This window comes from Ammospiza nelsoni, chromosome 7 (assembly GCF_027579445.1).
Source record: "Ammospiza nelsoni isolate bAmmNel1 chromosome 7, bAmmNel1.pri, whole genome shotgun sequence".
NCBI lineage: Eukaryota > Metazoa > Chordata > Aves > Passeriformes > Passerellidae > Ammospiza > Ammospiza nelsoni.
This window is the reverse complement of record NC_080639.1, coordinates 39984290-40009232: the sequence shown is the minus strand read 5'-3', so window position 1 is coordinate 40009232 and position 24943 is coordinate 39984290. Positions and strand designations below refer to the sequence as shown.

Below are 24943 nucleotides of genomic sequence, written 5' to 3'. Positions count from 1 at the left end.
AGAATGCAGCGCGTAGTCTTTAAACAAAACTGGAACCACATATTCATTCAGCCTCTGCAGAAGGGCCAGGCAAAATGCAGTATTTTGCCATTGTTTTGTTTCTTAATCATACAATTTTAAGTGGAAAAGAGGTATGTAGAACATATAGTCCAGTTAGCACAGATTTCACCTATTCGCTGTGTTAAGTTCTTATCCGAGTTCTTTAGTGTTTAAGCTATTTACTGTCCTAAATTTGCTGTTATATAGTGCCCAGGACTCCAGCCATTCTTTAAAAGCAAAAAAAACATGTATACTTCGTTAAAGTCCAATACAAAAGTTCTGCTCAGATTTAAATGGAAATAAATAACAAAAGTAGTAATTTCATGGTATAAAATAGATTTTTGTTTCTTTTTGGGAAGGAGAAATTGTGGTTTATTTTGTGGTGGTAGCATTTCATGAGACATCAGCTCTTGAGACACCAGATAGAAACTCTTGGAGAGTGAGGAGGTCTTAATGGTTGTTTCACTTTCTTTAATGTAGCAATAAGGAAGAAAGGATACAAGGGTTTTCCCAGTTTAGTTTAACAGAATTAATTTATGTATTTGACACAATTCCTAATACCAGTTCCTTCCCTTTTATAGAGTATCTTTCAGGTCGTTGGAAAAAGACCAATATCAAAACAAGTATGCATTTTAAAACTTTGCTTAGTGACAGATGATCTTTCAAACATAGTCTCTGAAACTTAGGAAAAATGTGCTGGGCTTGTCAGTGTCTGTATGATGCCTGTTGCCTTTAATGTGAATTCTCTCCTTTTACCTTGCTACCCAAGCCCTTCAGGGCCTCCCGAATGTCTTGTTTTCTGTGTGTAAGGGAAATAAGACTCCTTTCACTTGATGTAGGTCAGGCATTGTAAAGAGCTGAATGGGTTAAGCCTTGGTAGTTTGCAAAAAGAGATTGCAGAGATTTTTCTTGCTGCTGAGGGAGGAATCACCCAAAACCTTAACATTCACACTACTAAAAATGTAAAGAAGAAACTACCTGAAAAATTGTTCTACCTGATGGACTCTTTACATTAGCAATTAGCGGGACTGCTAAATTTAAGCATTTGTCACCAGTAATGTTTACAGTGTAAAGCCTTGGGAAAGACGGTGGGTTTAAAAATAATACAGCGACTGTCTGATAATGCTGTTGTCTTTTTGGAGCATCGCACAGAACTTAGTTCTGCTCTGGAATTGTTGCAAAGGATAATGAAAAATTTTCATTTTTTGAGTAATGATGAACCCTACCAGTATATTCTTACTCCTGTAAATTACAGGGAGTATAGGGTAGATTTTCTTTAGAATACTTAATACAGTAATTTAAAGGCACAAAATAATCTGCCTAGCTATTCTTGAACTTGAACCTCAGTCCTGAGTCTTTTGGATTAGAAGATAAAACCTGGAAATCTTCCTGAGAGTATTTTTTTCTTCACTGAGTACATAGATGATGTTTTTGGATTGTGACCCTATTTATTAATCAATTTGTGTTAATGAGTTAATGTTTTTCTAATGCTCAAAGATTCTTTCATAAACAATGCAGTCCATTTTAACAGTTATCTATTTTAGAAGAGTGGTATGTAGTATTCAAGTATAATCAGCAAAATAATTCCACAACCACCTCCTCAGCCCTCAGTCTTTCTGCAACAGGAAGCCAGTTGGACAGAAATGATTGCAGTGGTCCACTGGTGCACAGGGACATAATTGTGTGGATTTTGCCCCATTTTTTGTTCTTGCACTTTTCCACAAGCATGCGCTCATTAATCAAAGACACTGTACTGCTGAGGGCAGAGAGGTTCATCAAATTGGCAGCTGGTTTGGTGTAAAGAACAGTGTGCTGAAGCTCTTAATGTGCTATGACATAAATAAGTCTTACATCTTTGTATGCAAACCCTGGAGGTTAATACTGTATAATTCAGTGTCCTGTCTTTGTTTTTATGATGGATGTTTTTAACTGTTTGAAGCTTGATGCAAGCCTTCAAACAGGTCAGGGTAGACAGGCTGAGTGGCTGAAGCAAAAACTTGGCAAAGGGGCTTGTGTGTCTGCTGTGGAGGTTTTCTTTTGGCTTGGAGATCATTGTTGTATTGCCTGTGCTGTTGTAGGGGAGTTCTAAAGATTGACAACCCTTGCTGTGCTAATGGACTTAGTAATGAAATGCAAATAGTTTGGTCCTATTTGTTCCAACATTACTGCTGTTTGTGTAGCCTTAACAGAACTAACATGTGGAGCAAGCAAAAAACTGCTAGGATTTCCCTGTAAAAATGGTGCTGGGATTTGGCTTTAACATGAATTGGTTGCATAGTCATAATTTAAGAACAGCTGGTTACAGCAAGTGCATAGTCATTTGCAAGCTATTATAAACCATTCTACTCACACATGGCGACTGTGCTTGAGCTTTCTTTTTTATTGATTTACCTGCATTTGAAATCTGGTCACTGCAGCCACAGAGGCCCTTCATTTTTAGCTGTGCTTGCATCATAGAGCAACCTCTGTATTAAATATTTATTTTTAACTAAATGCTGAATAAAATGTTAAACTCTGTGCTTTGAAGAAACAAGGTGTAACGGTGAGCAGTGACATACATCTTAAACATGAAATCTTGTTATGTAAAGACAAAAAATGTGACATTAGCCAAGCTTTGTAGTTGTTTTGTAACGTTTGTTGTTCTGAATAAGAAATCCTTGTTAGATTTACCCGCTGTTATCTTGCTAACACTATAGTTGCTGATATATTTTTTTTCCCATGCATTGTATACCCAGTGGTCTTGGGGGAAAACCAAGAAGTATAACATGTGATTGTATTACACAAAATGAAAGTATAGTAAAATAGAAGTAAGCAGTCCTGTTGAGTATCCCATGGAGAAAATAATGGATGTATTAGGAAAGACTGTATTCTTATAAAGGTATGCTTATCTATTATTATGATGTTAAAAGTACATACTTAGAAATATTAGTTATTAATATATATAAGCTGTGATTTATATATATTAATATATATGTTAATTAATATATATAAGCTGTAAAGTTTATCTCCCTGCACTCAGTTTTGCTTTTCAGTGAGAAATCAAGCTTATGCAGAATAGTTTGATAACTTTTCTGTATTTTTGTTTGGCCTAGTGACTGGAACTTTTATAAGGAGTAATATAATTTTGACAATAAAAGTCAGTTTTCTTAACATCCTTAGTTCTTCTGGGAATAAAAGGGAGCCCAGAATTCCTGCTCTCCATACATCTTTTGATCCAGTACATTGTAAGTTGTTAATTTGTTACTGATTTATAAGCTGGCATGTAAAGAAAGTATTGCTGAGGAAAGTTGTAAATAAATTCTTGTTTCATATATATGGATCTAGGAAAATGGGAAGTCATTAAGGGAGGTTTCTCACTGTGTTAGTCAGCAAGACAAAAATATCAAACATACATGCCTGAAAGAGTCTAGTTTTTCAAGCTGTATCAGTTGATTTACTGAAAGATGTTATCACTCCTTACAACTCTGGTCTTGTCTGAGTAGTTACAGCAATTGAATAAAGGATAAACTGTGAGAAATGCAAACCAGCATTTTTCCATTGTATGTCTGATAATTTTTCTTTCTTGGAGTTACCTGTAGCACCTCACTGCTTCTTTTCAGTGTTGAAGAAAGAGCTAGATCAGAGGTAACTGAGACTACAGCTGTGTGGTTTGGGAGAGAAGTGGGGTGGAAGGGTGCTCAGTAGGTCCCTGGGGGTACCCAACCTCTACAACAGTTGTAATGCCAGAAACAGTTTGTTCATAACACGATTGTAGGAGCTTTCAAAGCAGCAAGAATTACTGTTTGGATTTTTGAGTGGTTTTAATTACTGAGTCTAATATTAGAAACAATACACGCTTCCATTTTGGCTCTTTCAGTGAAATTATCTTACACAGGAGTCTAAACAAGTAAATTGTTAAGGGTTTGGAGGGAAAGCCATGTGAAGAATGGCTGAGGTCTCTTGGTTTGTCCTGTCTGGAGAAAAGGAGACTGAAGTCAGACCTCATTGGGGTCTACAGCTTCCTCATGGGGGGAAGTGAAGGGGCAGCTCTGATTTCTGCTCTCTGTGATCAGGGACAGGACCTGAGGGAACAGCTGTAGCTGTGTCAGAGACGGGTTTTGGTTGGATATCAGGAAAGGTTCTGTCCTCAGAGGGTGTTGGGCACTGCCCAGGCTCCCCAGGGAATGGTCACAGCCCCAAGGCTGCCAGAGCTCCAGGAGGGTTTCGACAGTGCTCTCAGGGACAGGGTGGGATTGTTGGGGTATCCTGGGCAGGGTCAGGGTTGAATTCAATGATCTTTTTGGATGTCCAATACAGGATATTCTGATATTAGGTGATTACACACCTACCCTCCTCTTAGTAATCACTGACACTTAACCAACTGAATTTTTTTCACTGCGTTGTCAACAGAGACCATGTTAAAAAGCTACTGTCCCAAAGAAAGTATGAGAAATGGGAAGAAAGTTGAGATACCAAGTCTTGACTAAAGGGAGTGAAATACTGTGGATTATTGAAAAAAATCACAGAAATACATTCTAACAGTTATTATCTTTCTGGCAGCTTAGTTGAGAGTGCACTTGGATTTAGTCATACCTTAAATGTAATGGAGGATTTAGAGGATAGGGTTTTAGAATAGGTGTATATTTGAACACAAAATGGGTATGCCCCATTTTAATGACGTACTGAAGTACTTCTGTTTGGTGTTTTTAATATCTTTTTTTGTTTGTTTTAACTTGCCAACAATTTGCCAAATAAAAAATATCTGAACGGTTTTTATAGTTATATACTTGCCACTTAATGCATGTAAGCGTGTTTGGAGCAGTACATTTCAGAAATGAGAAAAAATGCATATGGAGAGAACATATTACTGAAATGACAACAGACTTAGTAAGGGTCCTTTATTGTTCAGCCTTTAATTGTAGTATTAACGCTGTATTTTTCTGCAGTTCTCTTTTCTTCTTTTCTAGAAGTGCTTTTCAGGCCTGGTTTTCCCCCTTTAAGGCTTAGAGGATATAGCAATTTATCTTCATGGAACCAAATGTATTTTTGAACAAGAATGGGAAGTACTGGTTCCATGGTAGAGCCTTATACAGAGGGCTACTTTTGAACTATTTTTTTATGATTTGCAAAATGTAGTGTGTTCATTATACAAACGAACACTCAAAGGGCATTTGGGGAAGGAAGGAACTCACTCTCACTTACTTTAGGTTAAAACTAATGTTAAATGCAGTCAGTTATAAAGTGCTCTTTTTCTCCTGGTATTAGGAACTGAAAGGAACAGATTATGCTATGTCATTTTCCTTTTATTTTTATGTGAGAAAGATACAGAGCAGCTTGAAATACTTGCCCATTTTTTGGGAGATGTTTTTCTATGTCAGTCTGTTTCTGGTTATGATTGAGGTAAATCTTTTGACTCTTGGAGATGCCAGTAAATTTTCAGTGTTAGTAGTTAAGATGTTATAGCTATACAGCATATTGGAAAGTTTATTGTGTTGATGTAAGTAGTTTATACAGAGCAGTGTTCAAATGTAGCCTGCAGTCTTTTTGCGGTAATGGAAATGATTTACGTGTTCTGAGAGATCCGTGAATAGTGTAAGGACTTTATGTTAAAACAAGTGTGGGCAATCACTTTAAAAGGATTTCTTGGCCTCTAAATGCTTAATTTTTATAATTGTGGTATTTTTTATACCTTGAAATGTGTTTAAAATAAATAGATAAGCAATTGTCTTAAGGAATGATCTGTGTTACGTGTTGTGGGAGACATTTGAAATGCATGTAAGTGGGATCTTTTTGTAAAGCTGAGTTACTTTTTTTGCTCCATGTGTCTCTTTCCCTTCAAGTACCTGTTGTCAACACGTAAAGTTTTATGACTGGGCTCACCTGTTTGTCCATGTGCCTGTCCATTCCATGCCGTAACTTTTGTTCATAATTTCTTTTCAGACATAATTGAAAGTAGGCTAGATATTCAACAGTTAAGTTCTACAGTTTTCTGAAAATCAATCACTGTCTTGAAGAAGATGCACAGATAAGACCTGCCAGCTGAGGAAGTGGTAGGGCCAGTATTAATGTTACTTCACCGATGCCCCAAGCAGTTCTCTGATTGCTCAGCGTGTGCCCACTGTCCAGCAAGTATGTGTGCTGTCAGCACTGTCCTTGCCAAGTGGATTGTTGAACTGGACTTGTGTTTCCTCATGCAGTAGGGAATTGCAGAGGACCATCAGAGGAGCACTGCTCACAGGAGAATTTTTCAGCCACCTCAAAAGTAGCACATGAGGAGACCTGTAGTAAAAAGCTTCTGCATGGTACCCTGTACAAGGGTTTTGTGCACAGTAGAATGCAGATAGTGAATACTAAATTTTACTTTCTTTGGATCAAAATTTTGTTCTTAGAATAAATTCAGTATTTTCAGTTAGAAAATGTTGGTCACTTTTAAGTAACATGACTAGAATGATGTTCACATCTGTAACTATGAGCAATAAGTACTCCAGTAATTTCTGTTGGTGAAAGTACCTTAGAATCATTCCCATGTGTGCATTATTTCTTATGGAGGGCACGCAGATAGTCTAGCACAAGTTGTACTGACTCGTTATCTTTCCAGTGCAGTATTACATGAGAGAACAAGCATTTGCATTTATGAAATGCGTGCACATAATAATATACAGTTTTCCAGAGCTTTCATTGTAGTTGAGGATTTTTCAGAACTGAAGTCTGTGAATGTACCAGTGCCCTGTGAAATGGATTGTGTGCATGTGTCACATGGACAGCTTACAGACAGCTGATTGCTGTTTCATTAATAAAAGCAGAACCTGCTTTTAGTGCTTCCTTTTTTAACAACTACTGCTTATGTAGTCAAATGCAAGTGAAAAATACAGCGTTTTAAAATATGTAGTCATAGTTATTTTTTAAAGCAGGTGAGGTGTCTGCCCTCCTCCACCACCTGCCCCCCCCTCCACACCCTGCCACATATTGTGGACTGGATTTCAGTGATGAACAAGATTCACTGTCATCCTGTAAATTGTAAACTAGACTAACTAGAGTCAGACTTGTTTATCAGATATTAAAAAGCCTACATAGATAGCTACTCTTGTTGTAGTATAAATCATACTGGTTCATGCATGTGGCAGTAATTAACTTCTGTGGATGCTAGAAAATAAGTTGTCATAGAATTGCTGAAAAACAGGTTTCAGTATGTTTTCATTTGTTGAACAGAAGTCAGGTCCTGTTACATCAGTATAAATTTAATTTTGAACAGCAGAAGTGTAAGACTACAATTTCTACAGGGCTTGAGGAGAAGCTTAGCTTCTTAAACAAGACATTTAAGTTCCTTTTTAAATGTTTTTTTCTTGTAAATAGATTATTTCATATATAAAAATGAATGAAATAATCAGAAGTTGCATTTTTAAAAGCAAATGGCCTCAGGATGATTAATTTTCAACTTGCCTGTTGCTTCTTTTCTGTTTTTGGTTTTTTTTTTTTTTTTTTTTTTTTTAATGAGCCATAAAGAAAAAGGCGCGGAGGTCAAATGATCAGTGATCTGTAGATATCAAACCGAAAGTGAGTAAGTGAGTTTTAGAACAAACTTATATCTTGACCGTCTTTCCTTCTAAATAAATGTAGTTTGTTAAAAACAAAAAGCTATTCCGTGATGGATTCTTACTAATCTGATTCAATGTTTCTTGTCTGAGATACTCAGATACTGGTTGATACTTAGGGCAATATTTTAAAAATATGTAGCATTTCTCTTTATGTTCTTTTTAGATGTACTCTGAATTCCATTAATAGCAGAGTTAAATTAGTGCTAAGCAGGGGTGAAGTTTCATTTTTGAGCTCAAGCTCCAGTCTTTAGGAGCTGAAAAATCAGGATATTCTTCTAAGAAACAATTAATTCAGACTTGCTAGCTTGTGGCCTCTTATCATGTCATACCCTGTAGTGGTCCTTTCCACACAGTTTTAAGGCCTTTTTTTTTTTTTTTTTACAGTATTTTGTCTTTTAATCAGTAGACAATCAACTTCCTTTTACAGATTCTTAAGTTATCTTGTCAAAACTGTGGTCTTATCCTGAACTACTTCTCACAGAGCAGAAGAAAATGCTTGCAACCTTATTTTTGCCCAGAAAGAACAGGGAAGCAGAAGAAAAATACTTTGAAACACAAGTTGTAGATTTTCAAGTAGGTACCCATTGTAGTATCTTCAGGCTGCTGTTAGCTCTCCAACTTGCAGAAACCTAGTAGAATGTCTAGTACATTGCATTTGTACTAGAATGATGCTAATATAATGAATGCAATACATGCTAATGGTTTGAAGTAAAAAATTATGACTACCACTAGTTCCTTATTTTTACACTCTATTTTCTGAGTACAATTCACAGGGTTCTTTGGGTTTTCTTTCTCCATTGTGTATGTGGCCAAGATTCATACAATTGCTTCAGCAAGACTGAAGGAATAGGGGCAGTGGAGAATCCTGACAGCAGAGCCCATCACTCACACCTAATTATCAATTTTATTTTAAACTAGGTAAGATTGCTACCTTGCATTACACTTTCAACTTCCAGTGATATCTTGTAGTCTATTGTTTTGCTGGCACAACACTATCGCAATATTTTTTGTTCATTGATACAGTGGAACTGGTATGCAAATTTTGTTTCTTTGAGCTAGTTGTTACCATAAATCTTTTTGCCAGAAGAATTACTGTTGTAAGCACACAGTTTGTGGTAATTGTGAGTGGAGCTGTGGCTGAGCCTCATTCCTAATGGGCTACAGCTGTGCTGGACAGGTGACCAGTGTTGAAGGCAGTGAGACAGGGAGTGCCGAGGTGTACTGACCAATGACAAAATGTACAGGGGGCACACAGGTGGAATGCATGTAAAATAAAGAATATAAAAGGTTGGACTGAAGAACATTAAAGGGCAGATGCTTGAAGCCTTTTTTGGTGTGGGTTGTGGCTCTGCCGTTGTTCCAATAAATTACTACAATTTGTAAGTTGTTACCAAAATTCTTTATGGCATTTCACTGTTCAGAATGCAGTTAAATGTGTGCTGAAGGACAGAGGTGAGGTTTGTAGAGTTGTGTGTGTAGCTCTGAGCTCCTCAGCATGGGACTACTGAAGTGCATCTGATAAATGGCCCTTAAGGAGTTGAAGGGTGTGAAGCATTTTAATTGCAAGGAAATAGAGTTTGAACTCCTCAGCCCAGAGAAAATGTTCAGGGGAATCTCATAGCTGTTTGGAAATACCTGTCTGAAAGGTGCAAAGAGGACAGAACCAGGCTCTTTTCAGTGGATCAGGACAAAGATGGGCACAGACTGAAACACAGGAGGTTCCATGCCATGTGCTCTGGGATTACCCTGCTTGAGCAGGGAGGCAGGACCACATGACCTTCTGCTGTCCCTTTCAGACTGACCCATGCTGTGAAGTTGCCCTCAAATATCAGGAAGCACTTTTTATTTGTGAGGATGGCTGCACACTGACATAGGTTGTCCTGAGAGGTTGCAAAGTCTTCACCCTTGGGAATACTCCAAAGTCATCTGCACACAGTCCTGGGCAACTGATTCTAAGTGACTACTTCAGCAAAGGCTTTGACAAGATGGTCTCCCTTTCAATCTCAACCACTCTTTGATCCTGTGTGTCACTTGTTCTATATTTTAGGATGTTTTGGTGAACTGTTTAAACTTACTTTATGTCAGAATGGTGCTAGGAGAGCATGCAGAGTCATGAGTTTTGACCAGAAGTGTAGAATATTGCTACAGTCTTGAATTAAGACTCTCAAATTCTGAGGTCTTTAGGATTCATTGAAATACAATGTGTGAGGATTAAAGTACAGGCTATCCAGTGTGATCTTTAAAAAAATAACTTTTTGTTGTTCTGCAATTTCTTATATTATACTGTTTTGACATATAATGCACAATGTCCTGAGATAGGAGGACTCCATAAAAGTGTGCCTGAAGAAAATCAACAACTATGTCAAGTACAAAATGGGTTTTTTCCTGCGGCTTTTATATCATGTTAGGAGAGAATGTTGACACAGATGTTTTAGTTACTTCATACTGAACTGTGTGAGCACAGGGAACCCAGAGTACCATAGGTTAAACTTCTGTTCTCTTTGCTGCTTTTCCTCAGAATAATAAAAAGGGTTGTTTTTTAGAGATTGTTTTATTATAAACTTAGTAGTAAGTTCTTCAGTTCTGTCTTTGATGGATTGCCTTATATATTTACACTGTCAAATTCTCCCTTACCCAAAATCTGAGGGGAAAGGGAGAAGGGTTGATTTTTCCTTAAGTAAAATTTGCTGCTTTGTTTTTTCCCTGAAAACCAACAGTTATTTCCATTCAAATTTATCCATGCCTAAACAAAATACTCAATATTTGTGTGTGTAGCTCTATTCTGTCAACTATATTTTGCATGCTAGCAGAGAGCAACATAATTTCTCTGTTCCAGAATTTTTAGTGATTGTCTCTGTTGCAGGATTTGCTTTGCCTTTTAGTTTCAGGGAAATGAACCCTCTGTAGCAGTACTCTGTATTTAGAAAAATCTGTGGAATAGACTTTACCACTGGTATGGATTTTTTGTTTTTTTCAGGTAGCATGTTGGTACTTACCATGTGATCTGTTAAATCAACTATATATGCCTGGTAGGTGGCTCATGTCATGCCCTGATGACTTAGGGATAAGCTACAGAAGATGTCCATTAGTACTGTTGGGTTTTTTTGTGATACAGGTTTTTTTAATTGCCTTTGATACACTTGGACCAATTTAAAGCCTTTTGTTGTTCCAGAGGAGTAATATATTAGAATTACTGTATTAATAAAATCTGTTAACTAGGGTTTTTTTCAATGGTTGTAATTCCATCATCAAATACATAAAGTGTATGTGTGTGTGTGTATGTATATATATAAACATACTGTCATCTTCAAAATTAGGAAAACCTGTGTTTCCCTTTGGTCTTTGCAATGCTAAAGTTAGCTTATCAGCTGCACTGCTTTGTTTTGTAAGGCAGTAAACTTTAATATAATACATGTTAAAAAACAAACAGAAAACCCCCAATAAACCCCTGTTTGTAATGAAACCCTCTATTTTTTCTTTTTTAACGGTTGTTTTGAAAAGTAATGCTGCCTAGTACTAGACATGTAACTAGGAAACACTCTGATTCATTAGCTTGTAATTTTTGTGATTAATCAGAAGTGTTTCGATCTAAATGTAGTGTTATGTAAACTGATAAAGATGACTACAAGATTTTTAATGTAAATAAAGTATTTTACTGAACATTGTAAAATGAAGATAAAATATTTGAATGAGACATGAGGTATTTTATTATCCCAGCTTCTTTGAATCCTGATCTGTTTTCCTTATTGTACTAGTTATATTACTAGACATTTGTTGTTGGCATGTTTCAATACAAGGCTATCCAAGTCAGATGTGAATATGTGCCTCTTCTGTCAAAGCATGAAGTCAGACTCTGGTTCTCAAGAGCAGAATGCAGGAGTATGCATTAGGAAATGGACAAGAAGGAATGTGGTATAGTTAAGGACTATGTGATATGTGAAGTAACTGTTATTCTGGTTGTTTTGTATGACAGCTGCCAGTGCAGGAGTCTGATTGTTGTCCTGGAAGAAAGAGTGAGAAGCCTAAAATGGTAGGGTTTTTTTTTTCCCTTCCCTGCTGAAAGGGAATGGTGTTTGAATATTGTATTATGTTGGCTTTGTGGATAGATGGAAACTGTAGGTCCCTGTGAGACTATTCCAGTGTCAGAAAATGTTACATATGTGCTTAAGGAAGATACTACTATCTTTGGCAAGAGTGAATTAGAATTGCAATAGATTATTGTTCTTCCTTAACGTGTATTTATAGGTAAATAAATATCTATGGGTATTTATTTTACAGATAAAAGCCATCTCTATTGCTAAAATGATCTTATTTGTTAAATCTGTTCCCGTTTTATCTGATGCACCTATAAAATATAAGTAATTATATGTAGTGAATGGTTTGATCCTGGCATTATCAAAGATATTTTTTCTGGAAATGGATTTATTCTTGTCCTCCAGTACTTCTTTGCCAAATAAGCCTTCCAGTACATTACTTAGGATTATTTTTCCCCAGATTTTAATTTGTGAGTTCTTCTTTATGAAAATCCATTATGTCCTACTTGCTTCGGGTTATGTGGTTTCTTGTGTACTTACGTGGAAAAATTATTTTATGTATGTGTAGTCCATCAAGAGAATAATTACAAGAAACTGTAAACAGTTCTATCTATGTTTCTGCCTCAAAATGCTGCTTCTGCATTAGGTTTAAATTAACTCTTCAGTGTCACACAATATGGGGAATCTTTTTCTGTCATGGTATCTTGGGCTCTAAACGCCAGGTGATTGGTGGGACAGGTTTAGCTGAGATATTGGGAAGGAATTCTTCCTCATGAGTGTGCTGAGGCCTTAGCACAGAGAAGCTGTGGCTGCCCCATCCCTGGAAGTATCCAAGGCCAGGTTGGACAGGACTTGGAGCAACCTGGGATAGTGGAAGGTGTCCCTGTACATAGATACATATACATAAACATATACACATATATACATACATCTTCGAAAATTTATTTTTACAAGTTGGATTAATGGTTTTGTAGACAGGCGAGGCAATGTTTCTGTGACTGATGTAGAAGTATAAAGACAGAAGATCTGGTACAAAGGATGTTTAAATGTAGCTGTGCTTGATAACCAATTAATTTCCAATTTCATTTGGTTGAAATGCTTTAGCATGCAGTGGTAATTCCTTTTATTGGAGAAGAGACAAAATGTTTACTGTTTGTCACATCACAGCATCTCAGTTTTGGAGATCAAACTGTTTTTTAAGGACCTGGAAATAATATCTTTGCATGGAAAGAGTTATCTTCTTGTTGCAGTTTTCAGAATAAGACTCTTATATTAGCTTGTGTACTTGACATAATCTAATTGTGAATCAAACCTATTTCATACTTTTTCTAACCATTTGTTGCTGGACTTCAGTGCTGGGAAACTTAATAAAAGTGACTTATTGGCATTTTAGATATGCCTTAACTATGTGCTGCCTCTGTGATAAACAAATTCCTAATAAAGATACCTGTACCATCATCATCTTCATCCTAATAGTCTCACTTAATTCCTGTGAGTCTTTATGGTTGCATTGCATTTTTGTTCTTAAGTAACTCAATCTATTAATTAAAAAAAAAAAAAAAGCCTTTTGAAACTTTCTGATAGCTTTGTTTTTTTCTTATTTTCTTCCTTTGTCTGATTTTTTCGTTCTTGCTTTCTCTGTCTTTTCTCAGCTGTGTTTGTGTCTGTGTAATTATTGCCTTTATGATACTGTCTAGGAGTCATGTACAATGCAGTGGAGCTTTGTCTGTGACTGGGGCACTATGCAAAACAATTCCTGTGTCTTTTTGGCAGACACAGTAATTGTCTGGAGCTGCTAGCTCTGCGAATACTGAAGCCATGTCTTGCTGCTCCCCTCTTGTTTGCAAGATCTTCCAGCATTGCAGAGCAAATATGCAGTCTCAAGGTAGCAGTCAGTCTTCAAAGGGAGGATCAAGTCCTACTAGTACAGTAATTCTTAGACTTTGTCTTTTTCTATAGCTTGAAATGGGTGTTAAAGGCTGAAATGGCACTTTGCTAGAAGAAAAAATTATTTTCACATTTTGTAGTTTTCTACTGAAGGTGACCACAGGAAGAGGAGCCGTTTTGGATTTTTACCGACAATGGTTTTTTTTCACTTTGTACTGGCATTATAGAGTTGTGAACCAGCATGTCCTCACTTGTTAGAGAGTAGCCTTGACACAATTTTTGTTTCTCAAATGCACGGAAGTGACACTTAGGGAGGTTATATGGAATGGCCATGCTTTTTAGTCCTAAGTGTGCCTGCTGATACCTGGAAGTGCTGAGTCAGAGAAAAAATCTGTCATGTCTGTAGAATGTGGGAGTTGAATGAAAACTAAGTAAAGTGATCCAAAAGCCTTTCAGCACTTTTGGGCAAGCTTTGCTAGAAGATCATTTCTTCACAAGTGTTGAATCTTGATCAAAATACCTAATTATGATGTAGGTAGGCCATGTCATAGCTGACATCTTTGCTTTCAGCCATCATAACAGTGAGAAGTCCTGTTATGGAAAGGTTCATGGCGTAAGTGTGTCTGATGTGCTGACAGAGCTTCGGCAGTCCATGCAGCTTTTGTTTCTTCCACAGTGCCTTCTTTTTCTGAGCAGCCAGGTGTTGGAATCTCACCTTGTTGAGCTGCACAAAATGGTCAACAATGTGAATAAACCCCCATAGCTCAGCTTTCTGAACTTTCTTGCTTTTTAGCTTGATCTAGAGAACAATTATGCAAAAAAGTGGTGTGTTTTGCGGGCATATTTTACCTGAAAAATGCAAAAAAGGACTTTAAAAAGTGGAATTTGTTTTTTAATACTACTGAACTAAATAAAGCCTCCAGTTGATGGTTTTGCTTTTGTGGTTTTTATACTGAAGCAGAAATAAGCTCAAAGGAGGACTGTCTTAATTCTTCACATAGTGAAGATTGGTATGGAGATTTTTCAGCATTCGGAGATCAAATAATGAACAATTGCTTTAGTATGAGAATTATTAATATTTTTCAAGTTTCAATATTTTCATTTGAAGATGGTCAAACAAACAAGTTAAAATTAATAGAGACTTAAAGAAATATGACAGTTCAAAGGATAATAAGGATTCTGTCTAGAAGGTATTTACTTTGGTATGATTGTACGGTTTTGTGCCAGGGAAGGCTTAGATTGGATGTTAGGAACAATTTCTTCCCTGGAAAGGGTTGTCAAACCCTGGCACAGGCTACTCAGGGCAGTAATGGAGTCCCTATCCCTGGGGGCATTTAAAAGCCATGTGGCACTTGGAGACGTGGATTAGTGGTGGCCTTGGCAGTCATGGGGGGGAACAGTTGGACTCGGTGGTCTTGGAGGGCTTTTCCAACCTAAGCAATTCTGTGTAAGTGGATCTCTGTACACAATGATTGAATATGAGAGATGTCTCCAGCTGCATTGATCAAATTACTTGGATAAAAAATATACAGTGAAACTATGTGTGAACCCCAGTCAGGCAGTTTGGGGCCAATTCATAGTTCCTGTGTACACCATTCTAGCAGCTAACTAACCTCTGTATTTCCTCTATGACTGAGAAGTATAGTCTGCCCACTGCAGAATCAGGTACTAACCTAAGGGTTTGTGTGGCTTCTTTCAAAAAGCAGTGCTGCCATACTCACTGTAAAAGTATGGCTTCTTGCACTTAGGACGTTAGTCATAAAAATGGACAACTCACATTTGCTGCTGAAAAGATGATTTCTTAGTACAGTGAAATTGATTTAACATTTCTTATCTTCATTCTGTTTATACAAAGTTAAAATGTGGGTAAAGGCCTTAGTTTTTCTCCCACTTCTAGAATTTTGTCTAAAGTAGGTGAAGAGTGGGCAGTTTTTTTGATGACTGATAAAATAATAATATGAGAAAACGTGGTACTTTTGGGGAGTAGGAGTTATGCCTGTGGTTCTACACATCATAATCTGAGGAATGTTCAATTGCAAATGACTGGAAGAAACAAGAACATCTTGAAGAAATGAAGCTGAATGTAACTAGATCGTATCAAAGATCCTTTAGAGTGTGGGGGTTTTTTTTGGTGGATCCCCACTTCCTGCCCCCTCAGTTGCATTGTTTCTGTTTAGAAGGTGCAGCGAGAGCTGTGAAGAGCTTATCCACTGAAGGGTTGTGCCCAGTGGGGAAGCATGTGACAACTGAGTCTTCATGGGCCAATACTTGAGAGAGTCACTGGGGTAAGTGTGTCTCTAGATGGGAGGCTTTTGTGCAGTGACTGTAGTGTTTCTCTTAGATGATTGTTGCATTGGGAACTCCTGGTAAGGCCTCATCTGGAATGTAGTTTATTTCTGTCTGTTCCAGAAAGATTATTCATATTCAAGAAGCATATTTGTAATATAGGTGAAGAGAACATACACTAGGATTTTGAGGGCAATCTGGAGATTTATACAAGAATTTGAAAGAATTTAAACTGCTTTAGTTTTAGCAAAATTTAAACCTTGCATACTTGTGACCCATGGTGCACAAGCTCCCAAAAAAAAAGTAAAGAACATAGAAATTGCTGGATTCAAGCAAATAGAGTGAAGCTGATGAAGAGCAATTTTAAGATGAAAACCTGAAGGATGTAAAGATTGGAGAAGGAAACTAAATTCGAAGGTGATATTTTATCTATTATTAGAAGAATTGTGTGATGTGGGATAGGAAGGAAGTAAATTTGACCCAGAAGTTATTTTCAGTTATGTGCTCTTTCCATACTGGTTCACCAGTTTGTTGAAGAGGGCAGGGGGAGAATTGCAAGTAGTCAAAACCCAACAATCTTTTAAACAAAATTAAAGCCAGAACCCAAAGTCTTAGAGAAGGCAATTGGTTTCTGTTACTTAAAAGTTCTTCATGCCAACTGATGCATAAATATGATGATGCAATACTGAACTCCTGTTGTACTATCAGTTTTTGAAATCATAAGGGATAATTTGGCTTTGGCAGTTTCAACATTTTCTGAGTTTTTTTTGGTTGATCTTTTGCTCTAAATTAATTTTTTTGAATGATTGGTTCTCCAACATTAGTTCACCAGAGGAGATGAGTCTTGAAAAAACCTGTTAAAGTATGTGTGTGTGGTTTTTTATATCAGGGTACTTTTCTAATACTATATTTGGGCCCATGACTTCTCTCTTTCTTTTGACTATTCAGTGGAAGGGGTTTTCAAGAAATATATTGTCATGTACTAGTCTTCGGTAGGTATTGATGACTCTTCTGCTTTTAAAACGACCAAAACTACTAAAAATGGCATGTCTTGTCTTACATAGAGAAACTTGCTTCAGTTTTTTTCAAATGTTCAGGTAAGTTCAAGAGAATAAGGGCCCCCCATTTTATCAAATGTTCTTTCTATAGGGTTTTTGGCAACTACTGGTTCCAAATATTAATAGAAGTATGAAACTGATTGATAATACTCCCTAATCTCACTTTCTCAGTCTTCTATAAATGCTACAACTTCAATAGCTTTCCCGTCACAGTAAGCTTTCAGAGCAGACAAGTTCTGAATTAATGAATGAAAGCCAGGAGGAGTGTAACCTCATAGCAGTGGTTTTTCAGTCTTTGTTTGCAATGTAATTATAAGGGCGCTAAGTTTTTAGAAGACAGGCATATCGTTAGTAGTATGTTTGCTTTGGAGAAATAAGCAAATTGCCAACAAGATAGAAAATGTCTTCCCTCACAGCTTTATGAAAACATTTTATTTTGCTGCATTTTGCGGTGCTTTCAGATACAAGTTTGGATTTAAATGAGAAGATGCCATTCCCAGAATGTAAACCAGTTATTCTAATCTTGCTTAAAAACCCACCTTGCAAAGTGATAAGAGTAACAAAGGTGGGAATTCACCTCATCCTGACTTCCCACTGAAGTCACACCTTAATTAGCTTCATATATGTGCTAATATTAAGCACAGGAAGCTTCCTTTGCCTTTACTTTTACACAGTAAGGAAATAAAGCAGGGAAGCCTGATTAGGTGACATTAATGTTGCATAGTCAATATTGAAATTCGAAAACAATAAAATCACTCTCGTCCATTGTAAGTGTCCCATTCTCCGTTGACCACTCTCAGGTTTCTGTTGCTGTTGTGGTTTTAGGTTTGTTTGTTTGTTTTTGTTTTTTGTTTTAAATACTCAACTTCCACCTCTCTCCATTGTTATTGAGTATGGAATGTTGGCTGTTTCTGGCCTTTTGTTCTTAATTTGCTTTAGGATTTTGTTTGTGTCTGAGGATATTTTGTTTTACACTTTCTAATAATTGGTTCTAAAAACAAATCAAAAAAAGAAACCACAAGCAAATGCTTGTAGGGCCTTAATGGAATAACTGGAAGTACTGAAAGGAAGAAGAAACTAGTGTCAAGGACTTCCAGTATTTGATAGTTAAATGGTTAATCCTGAGCTTGTCATGTTTGTGTGTGTACAGTTATGTTAAGAAAGAGAATATTTAATCTGAAACAATATTCTTTGGTCCATTAGCGTATTTTTTACTGTATGGAGAAGTTAATGTTGTGTAATTTCTTTCAGTTCATGCCAAATCATATCTTTGCTATTGAGTTTTACCTTGGTTTTCAGTTTAGGGCATCTGTTTATTCTGTACATTGGACACTGGGGCCAAAGCCAGTCTGTGTGCTTTTAATCAGGGAGCCGTAGTAGACCCTGTTTTTAAAACTATTTCATGACTTGATTCAAGGCTGAAGAAGCCGTGGCTGTGCAGTATCCCTGCCTGCCGGGTGCTTGAGTAGCTGGTTATCCTTCTTGGCAAGTGGCAAGCAGGAACCTGAAGAACTTTTTTTTGCTGCCTTCTGCTGAACCTCTAACCTTTGTCCCTAAGTTCAGGTCTTGGGGGACTATTCAGTGCCTTCAGGACTGATTCCAAACCCCTAATTCAGCAGTGTCACAGAAATGTATGTAGTCAGAAGTAGAATATACTTGCAGAATATTAGCTGAGAGCAAGTACTTGAGCTTTGAGCTTCAGTAATTGCAGGAAGTGCCATGTTTCCAACTTAAGAAAGGAAATACACCTGTGTTTTCTGCATTTGGGAAGACAATTCAGGGCTCTAGTCAGCCAGCAGGATGATTGAGAGTGTAGCAAAAGGCATACTTTTTTAAGCTTCCCCTCTCTCAAGTGTCAAGTTGTGCTCCAGTTGTTTAAATCGTATAATTACTGTGTGTTATCTTCTATCTTCTCCCTTGTTTTGGTTCCAGTAGGTTGGGATTTTTTGGTGGTGTCAAAGTATGACAGTAAACTAGAGAAGGTGAATATCAATGTTCAGGTTTCCCCTTGGGAGAATAAACATGATACCTTTCCTTTATAGGTTCTTGATGTTGCCACTGACTGTTGTGAGGAGTGTTTTGTTCTTGGCTGTCCTTTGTCAAGGGAGAAAAATAGCTATTGCTTTTCTGGCAGGCGTGGGTGTTTAGGTTGACATTGGTGGTCAGAAGAAACAAAAAAAAGCAGTTGGAGTTAATGCGCACACATTTCCAGGTTGTAATTTAAGATTACATTAAAAAAAAGTATGGCTGCAGTTGATGCAACTGCCTACCTAGATTTAAATTAGCTAGCTTGCCTAACTCTTAAAGAAGTTCTTACTCATGTAGATGACTGAAGTTTTGTGTTAGCTTATTTTTGTGCTTTCTTGTCTGTGCCACTGTGAGATATGTGAGCTTTATGCTCCCAGCAGTGTGATGCTGTAGAAAAGGATCTAGAGTAAAAATACCTGTTTTTCTATGCATTTGTTTTCTAAAAAGCATTCTGTCTAAAAGCTCTAATCAAGGCAAACCCAGAGAAAAATCCTGAAATGCCATTTTACTCTAGCATTTTGATATGTCGGCAAATTATGCCGCTTTGCTTAGTTAAAATTGTCTCAGTGTAGCTGCAGAGAGCGCCTCCAAGCTTTGTAAAGCAAGTCCACATTTAATTTTACAGAAGATATTTTTAAAGTATCTTTACATGTCTTCAGTGAAAAAAAAAAATCAGAAAATCCCAACAGTATTGGATTTCTATTACTATAGCAATAACATTGTTCTGAAATGGAAATGTTGCATCTGTTTTGCTGTTTTCGGTGTCCTATGCACTGTGTGTGAGCTAGGTGTTCAGAAAAACTTGATCTGCCCAGGGAGAAAAAAAGTCTGGGAAGTAAACAATCCAAACAAGTGCTGAAAATTATTTTGAGTTTGAAATGCAGTATGTGTGGTTGTGTGCTGACACACAGATGCTTCTGAATTCTCATAGCATGAGAAGAATTCGAAATCTGCATGCTAGAAGGCATCACTAATGGAATGAAACTCTGGTTCCATTATTGAAAATAACATTTTCCGTTGTTTCTTGGGAATTACTTTGCATTTTGACAGATTCCTTTGGCTTACTGTGTTTATCAAAGGGGTGCCTGTTGTACTGTATCATTCACAATTTAGTTATAGTAAAATGGGTATGTGTATTTAAGCAGATTGTTGCAAAAAAAAAAAAGTGTTACTATGTAAATTTATCTTCAACTGTTCCTCTTGTAATGGCTTCATATCTGGCACACAGTGCTTTCAGTGTGCTGGAAATGCCTCATGTACTTTTTAAAAAGAAATTTTAGTGTTCTGTTTGATGTGTCTTTGTCCTTGCAGAAGTTGCTTGATGACTCAGTTGATCATGAGTTGTTTTCTGTTTTCAGGTGGCTGAACAGCAATGTCACACAACTGACCACGTTGGTCATAGTAAGTAAGCTGTAGCAGTAAGCATTCTGATAGTTCTCTGAGAAGCAAAACTCATACAGGGAAAAGGAAAATATTATTTACTGAGTGGTCTAATGCTAAATTCTTCATCCGGGTCATGATTTCAGCCCGACATTAAGTACAGCCTCAGCTAAAACTTATGGATCAGTCTAAGTAAAACTTAGTCTGTGGGTGCAATTATTTTTGTGACTTCAGGTTTAGCTGTTGAGAAGGTCTTTAACAATTAACATAATACTGTTATCATTCTTTCTGGATTACTTTGTATGTAGGCTTGAAATATAAATTTGATAGCATATAATTTTAGTGTATACCTTTAATGGGTTTGGTGTCTCTTGTACAGTTTACAGAGTATTTAAAACTAATAGAGAGTTTGTGCTGCGAGGTGAATTCCAAAATCAGTTTTAGCAACTTTGAAAGGCATTTTGCACAGTCAGAGAATATGTGATACTTTGCTAGATGATAAACATGAGTTTTCTTGTATTACTAGACTGGGCGATAACAGTGGAGTTTTATGTCTTAACAGCGACCTTCTGGACCTCATCCCAGATGTAACTTTGCAGTTATAGAGGTGAAATGTGCACTGACAGTAGAGAAGAAAAGCCTAAAACAATAATTTGTAAGATTAAATTTAAAAGGCTCAGGTTTCAGAAGTGCTTTCTGTTCAGTGTGGAAGAAGCTGTGGCCGCCACTACATGTGTCTTAATATAATGTTTGTGGGGATGGCAGGGGCACCGCCTGCAGCTGCTAAATTCAAAGAACGAATTGGTTAATACGAAGAGAGCAGATCTAAACTGGAGGGATCTGGACTGAAATGAAATAGAGTACAAAAGAGCAGTTTTCTGGTGAACACATTGCTTGGCAGGCAGTGATAGGCGAGCAAGTAAGGGTGGGAGGTATGATAGCCTGCTATTTCAAAATCATGAGCAACATCCTGAACCATTAAAAAAAATCAAAAAGTGGAACTAAGAAACTCATTAAATAATTTGCAATAACAGAAATAGGAAGGCTTTATCTGTATTTAATGTTTAGTGCAGAATCAGCTATTGTGAAACTTCCTCTAATGTGGTGATGTACTGCCAGCTTCTGTAACCTTAGCTGGTTTTAGTGAAAAAGCCTTCATTTAACAAAAGCTTAACCCTGTTGTTTTTTTGTTAATGTGGTAATGTTTTTTGCTGGGATGTATTAACAGTGCTACTTTCCCAGCCTGCAGTGATTGGAAGGATGTAGAAACTTTATGGAAGAAGCTTCCAGTTTTGCAGAGGATAAGGGGATGGAACACATAATTGGTATTAAACATTACCTGTATGTTTGGCTTTGAAAAGCTAAACCTGCTAGCTTTCTGACTTGAGAAATTTTGTTTTAAAAAAAGTCCTTTACCTTGGAAAGGAGATAGAATTCTGCTAAGAACACAGGTGCATTGCTTGAGTTAAAAGTTTGTCCTGACTTCTGAACCCTCAAGTGTTACAAAGGCTCCTTCCTCCTTAATGCTCTGGGAGTTATTATCTATGAGTCCTACTCGTAGGGACAACAAGTCCTCCTCTGTGGGGCAGTTTTTCCTGGACCTCAAGTGTGGAACGAGAACTGCTACTGGCAGCAGCTGACCACTGTTACTCTGTGGAGTCATCAGGATGAATGCTGAAGAAAAGAGTGCCTTGCTCAGGAAAATGAGAAAAATGCTTCATAAATGGTCAAGTTGACATGCATGAATTTCCTCTCTTTAAGTATGCAGTTGGAGAAGAACAGGAGGAATTTATAGAAAGATTTATGCTTTTTGGTGAGTTTTCTTGTAGGCATTACAAAATAACAAAGAGAAACAATAGCCAGGTGTAGATATCTTTATTTCAACAAACTTCATTTTGATGCTGGCTGTTAGTACTAACACAGTGTGCCAGTTTATTTTCTTTGTATGTTTGTCCAACCATGCTTAATTATTTTCTGAGAGATGAAAAATATCAAGCCTCTGAATAATAATAAAAAAATATATCCTTAATAATCTAACATTTTTGTGAGTAGAGTCAGTTCTTTAGCCTACAGAACATACTGTCTTCGCTATGGAAGCAATAATAACCCTTGCATCCAAACAAAGAAATGGCACTTCAGTGTGCCTTGGGTTGTAACAAATAGGTCGATGAAGGGAGAACTTGAAAAGATTGGGAAAAATGGCAAGTAATAATTCCTTCTGTGTTGTCATTTGTGGTGTTGGTGGTTGGTCTGTTTGTTTGGTGAGATTTCTTTTTCTTTTCATGTTACAGTGATGCCGTTTTAGATAGTTCTTGTGGATGCCAATTTCTTCTCCCCAAATACAAATTTTTTTAAATTCCTAATTTTGTCTCCTTTTATTTGTACAAAAGGCAGCAGTGGTGAATTCTAACAGTCCCAATTTATTTGGAGAAACAGCTAATTTAGAATGTTGACAAAATACTTGAAATTTTTGCAGATAATACTTTCAAAAAAATTTTATATGGTTGTAACTAAACAAGTTATTAATGGCTATAATTTAAAAAAAGAGTTCAGAGTAAAAGATCAGCTCAGCAGAAGGCTGAGCAAAATTTTCTGGACTAAAGTTAGGAAATTAAGAAGAGAGGCCTCTTCGACAAAAATTGTCATGACAAGGTAAATGTCATGTTTTTGAGAGATGTTGCCATTACAGGAATACTGGTGTTGGGGTGAGTATGGTGATGAGCAGAAGCATCTTCATAGGTGAGATCTACACTTAGGGATTTTCCCCCCATTTTTTTAGAGGGGAGGGCAGAGGGGGGAAAAAAGAGCAAAGAAAAGCAACATGTTAGAAAATTCAGAAGTCAAGTGTCCTACAGAAAGTGTAAGTAGGGATTTAACAGGTTTTGAAAACGACCCATTTTCTTTTCAGTAACAAAGTATTCAGTGGCCTACTTTGAATTGGTGACTATGAGTGTGAAAGCAAACATCAACAAAAAATGAGTGTGAGTCTGACCCATGAAAGATTTAATGTATTTCAGTTTAAAATAAGGAAGCAATTTGCCAAGAAAAACTCTTACTTGAAATTTAAATGTAGATAAATAATAGCCTGTTTGTAGCTAAATAAAAGAAGACTTGCAGAAACAAGCAAGTTAGGCAAACAGTTTTTATTTTATTTTATTTTTATAATACCATCTGTTTTATCACTTGCAGCTTCTATATAAAAGAAAATTAACAAAAACCAGGATTATTGAACCAGAAGTGAAATTTGGTGAGTCTGGGGCAGCTAATGAGAAACTGTTGATAACAAGTTGGAACACACTTTACATAGAAGTAGGGAGGAAAAAAGAAGAAAAATTTGGTCATTTTGGGTTAATAGAAGTAGTTCTATAGTTTTATGGCAGTTTGAATTGGTATCAGTAGCTCCCTCTCCACAACTGTTCCCCTTCTCATCAAAAGTTAACTTAAGCATCTACATATATACCTATATTTGCCTTTTTACATCATGTAATTACTCAAAAAGATGCAGAGAATTTCTGGAAATGTCCATTTGGTTGTGGAAAAAGTGCCTCTGTTTTTATATTCCCCCAAAACAATTCTGGTGCCTACAGTACAAGGAAAATGTGAAGCTGCTAAAGTAGGTCTAGAGGAGGCCACAGCAGTGATCTGAGGGCTGGAGCCCCTGTGCTCAGGAGCCAGGCTGGGAGAGCTGTGAGTGTTCCCCTGGGGAAGGGAAGGCTCCAGGCAGAGCTCAGAGCCCCTGGCAGGGCCTGAAGGGGCTCCAGGAGAGCTGAGAGGGGCTGGGGACAAGGGATGGAGGGACAGGAGCCAGGGAATGGCTCCCAGTGCCAGAGGGCAGGGATGGGTGGGACACTGGGAACTGGGAATTCCTGGCTGGGCTGGGATTGCCAGAGCAGCTGTGGCTGCCCCTGGATCCCTGGCAGTGCCCAAGGCCAGGCTGGAGCAGCCTGGGACAGTGGGAGGTGTCCCTGCCATGGCAGGGTGAGACTGGATGGGCTTTATGGTCCCTTCTAAACAGAATCAGTCTGAGACTAGAAGAGGAGGCTGTTCATGGTTTGTGATAAGAATGTTTGAAAAGTAGCACTTTGGGGTTTTTTTAACTGTGTAGATGGATATACACTTAGCAAGCGCCGAAAAAATTTAAAAGCTTCCAAAACATGCCCCGCAGAACATGAGAATTCGCTTTCTTCATACACGTGTAACAGCTGGAGAGCTAATTACATCTTCTAGTAATTATACTAGAAGATGTAATATATAGTATTACTAGTATACTAACAATTAACATTGATATACTAACAATTTAGTATACTAACAATTAACATTGACGAAGAAACTAAAGATAATATGATTGTAACAGTTTCATGTGCTTGCAGTAATTATATTGAGCGTAAATGAAATGCAGGACAATTGCACCTTTTTTCTACTTGTTTTTATGTTATTATTTTTAGAAAATAATCTTATAAAAATTGGAAGTGGTTTATTGCTGTATGGTGTCTGCAAATGTGGTTAGTGTGTATATACAAGTGTGTACTTGTATATCCTATGTATTTAGATGCCTTTATTAGGTAAAACACCACGCTAGATCAAACAACTAAAATTACAAAAGTGAAACTACGAAAGGACTGAAAGTTTCAAGGAAAGAGTTAACGAACTGCGTATT

The 24943-nt window shown here is 37.2% G+C and overlaps 1 protein-coding gene across 1 annotated transcript in view; it reads left to right on the top strand.

The window, feature by feature from the left end:
* The window catches only part of BAZ2B (bromodomain adjacent to zinc finger domain 2B), a 111225-nt gene that overhangs the window by 4984 nt on the left and 81298 nt on the right, over positions 1-24943 (top strand). The window contains exon 2 of the mRNA XM_059475756.1: positions 20265-20307. The gene's annotated coding sequence lies outside the window, so the exon portion shown is untranslated. The remainder of the gene's footprint in view (positions 1-20264; positions 20308-24943) is intronic.